This window comes from Octopus sinensis, linkage group LG9, assembly GCF_006345805.1.
Source record: "Octopus sinensis linkage group LG9, ASM634580v1, whole genome shotgun sequence".
In the NCBI taxonomy this organism is placed as follows: Eukaryota; Metazoa; Mollusca; class Cephalopoda; order Octopoda; family Octopodidae; genus Octopus; species Octopus sinensis.
The window spans coordinates 753,948-762,228 of record NC_043005.1 but is presented as its reverse complement, the minus strand read 5'-3'; the positions used below and the strand labels follow the sequence as shown (position 1 = coordinate 762,228).

At 32.6% G+C, this 8,281-nt stretch overlaps 1 long non-coding RNA gene across 1 annotated transcript; it reads left to right on the top strand.

Moving 5' to 3' along the window:
- Nucleotides 1–1,717: 1,717 nt before the first annotated feature.
- Nucleotides 1,718–6,306, top strand: LOC118764749. The gene is made up of 2 exons (XR_005000545.1): nucleotides 1,718–3,793; nucleotides 4,844–6,306. It is a non-coding gene; the product is annotated as an uncharacterized LOC118764749 (long non-coding RNA).
- The last annotated feature ends 1,975 nt before the right edge of the window (nucleotides 6,307–8,281 follow it).

The window sequence follows — 8,281 nt, the reverse complement described above, 5'->3', positions numbered from 1 at the left end:
GTATATGAAACGTTGTAACTTTCAGTTCTGGCTCTGAATTCTATCGAAAATCTGTAGAGATAAACTTTTTAAAACAAGATTAGAAAGTAACTTCTTTAATAGGAAAGACCAGTGGAATAAAAGAGGTTTTTGTTCTTGGAAATAACAATATTTCTTTATTAGAAGATTGATGAATTTCTATAGAATTTCTTCCAATAATTGGTTATTTGTATTCTTCTCTTATAACTTTAAAAAACTACATTTTAGTAAAAGAAAAAAGTTTTTTTTTCCTAATTACCAGAACATAATTTGTTTATGTCATTCGTTAGTGTTAAATAAATAGAATTATAACAAAAAATTAGGATTATATTTAATGACCTGGATGAAATCACTTTAGCTTTTTATTACGACAAACAGACATTAGAAGAATTGAGGGTGGTGCTTACCATTATTGGGCTGTGGTTGGGGCAGTAGTTGGCTTTTGTCTGGCCCTGTATATGAAATAACACACACACACAATATATATATATATAAATATATTGTTCTTATAAAAGAGTATTATTGACAGTGACTTTGGTGTTTCAGCCAACTGAGCCATCAAGTAATGGCGCAATTGGCCAAAACTTCGAGGTCACTGTCTATAATATTTTTGTTTCAAAAGGCAGTGAGCTGGCAGAAACGTTAACATGCTGGGTGAAATGCTTTGCGGTATTTTGTCTGTCTTTACGTTCTGAGTTCAAATTCCACCAAGGTTGACTTTGCCTTTTATCCTTTCGGGGTCGATAAATTAAATACCAGTTGTGTACTGGGGTTGATCTAATTGACTGGTCCCCTCCCCCAAAATTTCGGGCCTTGTGCCTAGAGTAGAAAAGAATATTTTTTGTTTAAAAATGCTAAATTTGTACTCTACAAAAGTACAGAGTAATCCATCAGATTAATTTAAAATTGTTTTTTTTTTTACAAATGAACATAAAAACAAATATATATATATACATTTGTATATATATATATACATTTGTATATATATATATACATTTGTATATATATATACATTTGTATATATATATACATATACATATTTGTGTTCCTGTTACTAAATAACTTTATTACTCTCTACTCTAAACAAAAGATTTCAATTTAATTTATTTATTTGTTGTTAATGTTAAATAAAATTCAGTTATGTTGCTTGAGAAGATTACAGTTTACTGACAAAGCCTTACAAAGACCAAAGCTGACCCTTTGTTTGCTGACAATGATTGGAATTTTACCCCTCACCAAGAAAGTTCAATTTTCTATGAAATTAATTCATAATTTCCTGAAATGATCTCCCCATTTCACCGAGAATCACTAATAATTATTATCATTAGATTTTTGTTTTTCTTCTCCAACTAAGAGGTAAAATATTTTAAAACTTGTTTGCAACAGCCATTCTATACGTCAACACCTGAGTATTCTAAATCTCTAATAGTGGCCCACTTGAGTTATTTCCCTTCAATCATTTTTATGAAACTGTTTTACAATATTGACATGTAAACCAAATAGGGTTCCGTACTTGTGTAGTTTATATATGTATGGCATATACACACAAGAAATGTTCAATATACATACATACGCACACACATATATTTATGTATAATGTATATGTGCATAACATATATGTTTGTGTGTGTGTTTATGTATAGATATGCACTTATCAATTTTCATTTCAATGCATTGTCACCTGTGTGTGTGTTTATATATGTATATATATATTAACAAGGAGATAATGTACCATTGTATATGTCTTTTTCTTATTTTCTGGTCAAAAAAGGATGTTTTACCATTATTCGTTTAACATTCATGAACAATGGGATCATTTGAACCCGGAATGTACAGAGCTGAAAGAAACACCACAAGGCATTTTCCCCAACACTTTTATGATTCTGGCAGTCACCATTATTCACCACCTTCCATTTATTAACTCATATTATTTGTATAATCAAAGAGAAGAGAGAAAAACAAGCAATTTGCCCATTGCAACTTTTTCTAGAATTCTTTTTTATGTTTCTTAAAGGCACAAAAAAGTTGACAAAGACATTTGTTTTGATATTTTGACTCCCTATATTTACTGAACCCTTTAGCAATCAGTTTACTCTCTCAGATGTGATGCTTATGACTCACATTGTCTTAGAGCCTCAGGATTTCAATGACGTGATTGTTTATTTTTAGAATGACTTTGTTGGATAGGTGTGAGAGGTCAGATCCGGTTGATTTGAATGTAGAATGGACAGAATATTTGGACCTGACGTGGCTAAAGGGTTTTCTATTCCTAAAAAATATAGGGAATGTGTATTTTTATGTTCCAACTTAATTAATAACAACTTTTCTTTACAAATTTATTAATTTCTTTAAATTTTAACATTTTCATCTTAATTTTTTTCTGCTAATTTTAATATTCAGTACAGAAATAGTTATTTATGTTGATATAAAATAAGTATGCTTCTGACAAGATGAATCAGTGGCTGTAGTTTCAATTCCTACCAGAATGCTATTCATTTTAGCTTTTTTTTTTATTAATGCTCCAGCAACAAGAAAGGCATAGATGTCACAACTTCACTTTTTAAATTCTCAAACATAAATAAGAAGGTGTAGACAACATTTGAGTTGCATGTGTATTCTCTCTCTTTCTCCAACTTTGTCTCATTCCCTCTCTTCCTCTTTGTATGTGTGTGTATAGACATACACACATACACACACACAAGAGCTCAGTCTTGTTAGAAGCATACAATATGAAAAACTTGGCTCTGATGTATTTTTAATAATTTTCTCTTTCTAATTTGCTGTTGTTTTTATGTGGTTTTTAAATTCTACTTCAAAATTTCATTATTTCTCCTAAATATTCCATCTCTATTTTGTGTGAATGTTTCAATCCCTTCCCAGAGTCTTTTTTTTTTTAGTTAAATTTCTTCATTTTCAATTCTTAAAAGTCATTTGTATTTTGTCAAAAAATGAACTGGTTGTCCATTGATCCTGCCTGGTGTTGTATAATATTAGTTTTCAACTGACATCATCATCATCATCTTCATCATCATTAACATAATACAATTAATACAACGCAAACAGAATCATAAGTCAGTTCCACTTTTGATTAAAAGAAAAAAACACAAAAAGAAAGGAACAAAACTAAACAAACAATGCTATTTAAAAATTGGATATGGAAAGAATTTTAACGAGTCCCCAGGTATTTATGAGAAAGTGTGAATGTATAACGATGGTGTGTATATTTACTTAGATGTATACATGTATGTAGAATGGATATTTTCTATAGAATCTTTGTTGGTGTGTATATTTAATCTCTAGTTATTATTTATTACTAATATATAAAGTAAAAAAAAACAATGTATAAATATAAGTAAAAAATATATAAATATAAATAAATAAACCAATGAATGTTAAGCCCGGTGTTTAAGCAGGCTGAAAGCTTTGGAAGAGACGTTGAGGAGACGCAAATTCGCAAACACCAGCGCTGCTTGTACAGAAATTAATGTTTAGTCTTCGAGAAGGGAACAACAAAGGTGAAGGATGGAAGTTCGACTTAAGACAGGAATTTATACCATAATTCTAATCTTTGCAAATATTTTGTAAATAAAATTATGGAATTCTTTATTATTCCAGCCCAACTCATTGCCCCATGGGAGTTTTTTACCCATCATTGCTTAGATTTAATCTAAACTTTTGTTTTTATTTTGGTAGTATTGTTTGTTGGATGTTGTTGAATATTAAAAATTTCACTTTTTTTTTTTTAAGTGTCCCTGGATAAAATGATTCAATTTATGTCTGGTGTCATTTTTGGGTCAGCTGATGTCTTTTACTGGAGGTGTATTTAAAAAGGGTCACTATAGCCAACCACATTTACATTCAGACATTATAAAATCAAGGATTTAAAAAATATTTTCCACATTTCTGTGTATTTGGGTTTTTTTTTATATTCAGTATTTTTTAAATATTTATTCTCATTTGTCTCAAATAGAATCTAAACATGAAGTGCTAAGATAAGACAATTTCTTGAGAACCTACCAATAGCTTATTATAAACATCTTCAGGAGTATTTTCTTAGTATTTTTAATTCTTCAATGTGATGGTGTGGTAGACTAACAGATTCCATTTTATTTATGTCAAGTCAAACATTTCAAGACTGATGTTCATATTTGATCATATTAAAAATTTGAATATTTACAAATAATATTTTAGGACTAACTTCAAGTTGAAATTATGGAAAACTATTTTAATATAATATAATATAATATAATATAATATAATATGTGTATTTTAATAGAATTGTGCAAATTCCAACAAAGAACTCATCTCAGATATTTTATTTAAAAATAAGAAGATTCTTATCAAATCAGTTAAAATTAAAATTTAACCAAGTCTTGTTTTATTTGTTAATGTCACATATTCTGGTGTGGTTACAGATTGAACCAGTGCTTCTCAAATGTTCTTTACTATAACCCTCTCTGTCTTTTACCGACATTTTTTCAATGTCCTCACTTCCCTTGTTAAGCTCCAACAAAATTAAATACACCCCTAAAAACTGCTGTAGACAGCCTGGCCTGGCTCTCTACAATGACAACTGTTCCAGAGGATCTGATCAACTGATCAGCCTGCTTGTGAGCATAACATGTTAGTGGCTGAGTATTCCACAGAGATGTGTACCCTTAATGTAATTCCCAGGGAGATTCTGCATGACACTCTAGATGTGACATGGCTGGGCCCTTTGGATGACAATTCATTTTTCTCAACTGCATGAAATGCAGCAATGGGAAATGAAGGGTCTTGTTCAAGAAGACATCCCACTGCTTAGAATGAAACTCCTTACCTTAAGATCATGAGCTGAATATCCCAAACCATGAAGCCACACACCAACAGGCTGATCACCTTTAAAATAAAGCCCCACCAGTTTTACTTATAGATATTCCATTGCTATTGTATGGAATGTGAAAAAGAGCATTTTGGCCATTAAACATCATTACTGGATGATTGACACAAATAATGAAACTAAAAATCTACATGAATATAAGTAAACTGCATCTATACAGATATTTGTACTTCTGCCTTCCACCTCATTGCTCCCTGTATCCCCAGCACTGGTATAAAATCCCTGAGGGTTGGCAGCTCCCAGTTTGAGAAGCACTGCACTAGTTACTTGTAATATGTAACAGTTCATTCATTCTGTATGTGTTTGCCTTTCAATGAATAATGAATAATCATACATACTGTTGAAGATTGATGTAGCAAAGACTAAAGACATAGCATGTAGTGATGTAAAGACATGAAAGAATGAGGGTTAAATGTTGGCAACAGTAAAAGCGCAGGGGTTGAAAGTCCCTGAGGAATTCCTGTTGCTAAAAATGGTATAAATGTGATAACAACTGTTACAACAAATGGATGACTAGCAATATTTCAAGTAAAGCAGAGATTCAAGATGAAAATAGGACGACTTCTAATCTAGAGAGAAACGAGGGATGCTGTTTAAATTTGTATTAAAAAATGGTAAAAGATGTTAGCATTTGTTGAGCCCTTGGACATTAAATTCACTGAATGAAGAGTGCATAATAGAATCTATATTGGCCTCTGTGCTGGTGGCACATAAAAAGCATCTCTGAATGTTGTTGTTGCCTGGCTTGCCTTACTGGCTCTGATGCCAGTGGCACGTAAAAAGCACCAACCAATCATGAACAATGCCAGTGACGCCTGACTGGCTCCTGTACCAGTGGCATGTAAAAAGCACCCACTACACTCTCAGAGTGGTTGGCATTAGGAAGGGCATCCAACTGTAGAAACACTGCCAGATCAAACTGGTGCAGCCTTCTGGCTCTCCAGACCTCAGTCAAACTGTCCATCCTCTGCCAGTAGGGAAAACGGGCATTAATTGACGATGATGATGACAATGACTATATATTGGTAAGTGTATAATAAGATATATCTGACTCTATTATATAGACAAAAAGTGCAACTGATTTGTATGTTTCAGGGAGAATATAATGCATCTCATCAGAAAAGGTAGGGAAAAGGTGCAATGCACATCGAATAATGTACAGAGACAGGAAGAGGGAGTCAGTCACAAAACAAGAACCTCAGATGTAGTTTTGGTGAATTTCAGGAAGCACGGAAGCTTTGAAGGATGTTGTGTCCGGACAGTTAACAACTGATGCAGGTAGTCTATTCCATGCTTCAGCAATTCTGAGCATCAAAACGAGTCCATGGATGTTAAATTCACTAAATAATAATGTGTAACAAGATATTTTATCATGATTGCGTTATTGTATTAATAAGTGTGTACAATAAAAAGACTCAGATTGGATTAACTCAAATTGGTCCAAACAAGGGAATTACAAATGGATGTTTTAGATTCTTCAAATTTTGGCACCATTTTTCTCAATTCGAATAGCACTGAGTTACTCTTTGCTTTTCTTCCTGCCAAAGTTGATAAAATAAGTACCAGTAATACACTGGGATCAATTCTCTTAACTATTTACCCCACTTTATATATGTGTTTTGAAACTGGGTATTCTTCAACATTCCAACCAATACTTCTTATATTTACAATGTCCACACTCAGACTTTTATTTATTATTATTATTTTTTTTTTTCTATTTAGCCAAATTATAGAAATGTCACTTAAAGTCTTCCATACTTTAGCTCTCCTTGTTCCCTTGCCGATTTAATGTAGATATTTGTTTGCCTGAATAATAACGAACATGCAGTAATAATAACAATAATAATAATAACAATAATGATAATAATAATAATAATAATAATAATAATAATAACAATAATAATAATAATAATAATAATAATTACAATAATAATAATAATAATAATTGTTCTTGTTTCAATGACTGCATTGTTGTGACTTGAAATCTTGCTATATTTGGCTTTATTTTCCATTCCACCTGGTTCTAGAGAATTTTAGGCAATTTCATGTTCCCCTGCTTCCTCAACATACAAAATTACAGAGCTTCATTATTATTACAATTATTAATATCATTTTCAGGTGGTTCCAGGTTGTAATTAGTGAAACAAATAAAAAAAAAGTTTCAGAGCCCAGTTAGAGTGGCCTCCCTTTATATGGAAAAGTATGAATGCCATAAAATCTCTCCTCCCCCCCTCCTCTATAAGTCTCTAACATTCCTGAGTAAAAAATCGTCATCATCAGATTGTTAAGTTTATAATATGCTAAGGGTCAATTTCTTCAACTATGCGCTTGTCCCTTATAAATTTGTGGCCTTGTGTTGATGTTAGAAACCGTTGTTGTTGTTGTTGATGTTGTTGTAAGATAATGGAATCAGTAGAGCAGTGGAGGAAATGCCTTGTGATATTTACTTAGGTCCCTCTCTACAGACTATCTTCAAGTCTGTCTAGGGCCCATTTTGCCTTTCATCTTTCCAAGGTTAACAACTAAGGATGGGTTGATGTCTGTGACATTCATTGCCCCACGTCGTGACCTTGGACCCATATCTGTTATCATTTTTAGCAAACTGAAGGGAAGAAACGACAGAACAAGTAACTTGTGGCTGTCACATCCCTTCATAGTCACTTTGCCTTTCCTTGCTCTGAGGTTGATAAAATAAAATTCCAAGAATGGAGTTGTCATTTACACCATACTTCCCATGGCGTTGGATAAATTCTAGCCTTCTGCATATATAACTCTACCAATATAAGACATTATTATTATTATTATTATTATTATTATTATTATTATTATTATTATTGCTAAGGCACTGAATCATTAGCATGCTAGACAAAATGCTTCGTGTCATTTCATCTGTCTCAGCATTCTGAGTTCAAATTCCTCTGTGGTTGACTTTGCCTTTCATCCTTTCGGGGTCGATGAAATATGTACCAGTTATGCACTGGGGTCAATGTAATCAACTAGTCCCCTCCCTCAAATTTCAGGCCTTGTGCCTTTCGTAGAAAGGATTATCATTAGGAAGAAGAAGGTAGGAAGCTGGCAGAATCATTAGACCCTATGTTCTGAGTTCAAATCCCACCAAGGCTGACTTAGCTTTTCATTCCTCTGGGGTCAGAATATCATAAAAAAAAAAACATGTTTTCTCTCCTAGAACATCATAAAATTCTTTCCTATGATGATAATGATGATGATGATGATGGCAGCTGCACTAGTAGTGGTGATGTTGGTGATGAGGAGGCGGAAGAGGAGGCGGAAGAGGAGGAGGAGGAGGAGGATAATGCTGTGGGGGACATTCCTTATTAAAATAATCGATAATATTATTGTTAAAAAGTCGCAGTGATTTATGTT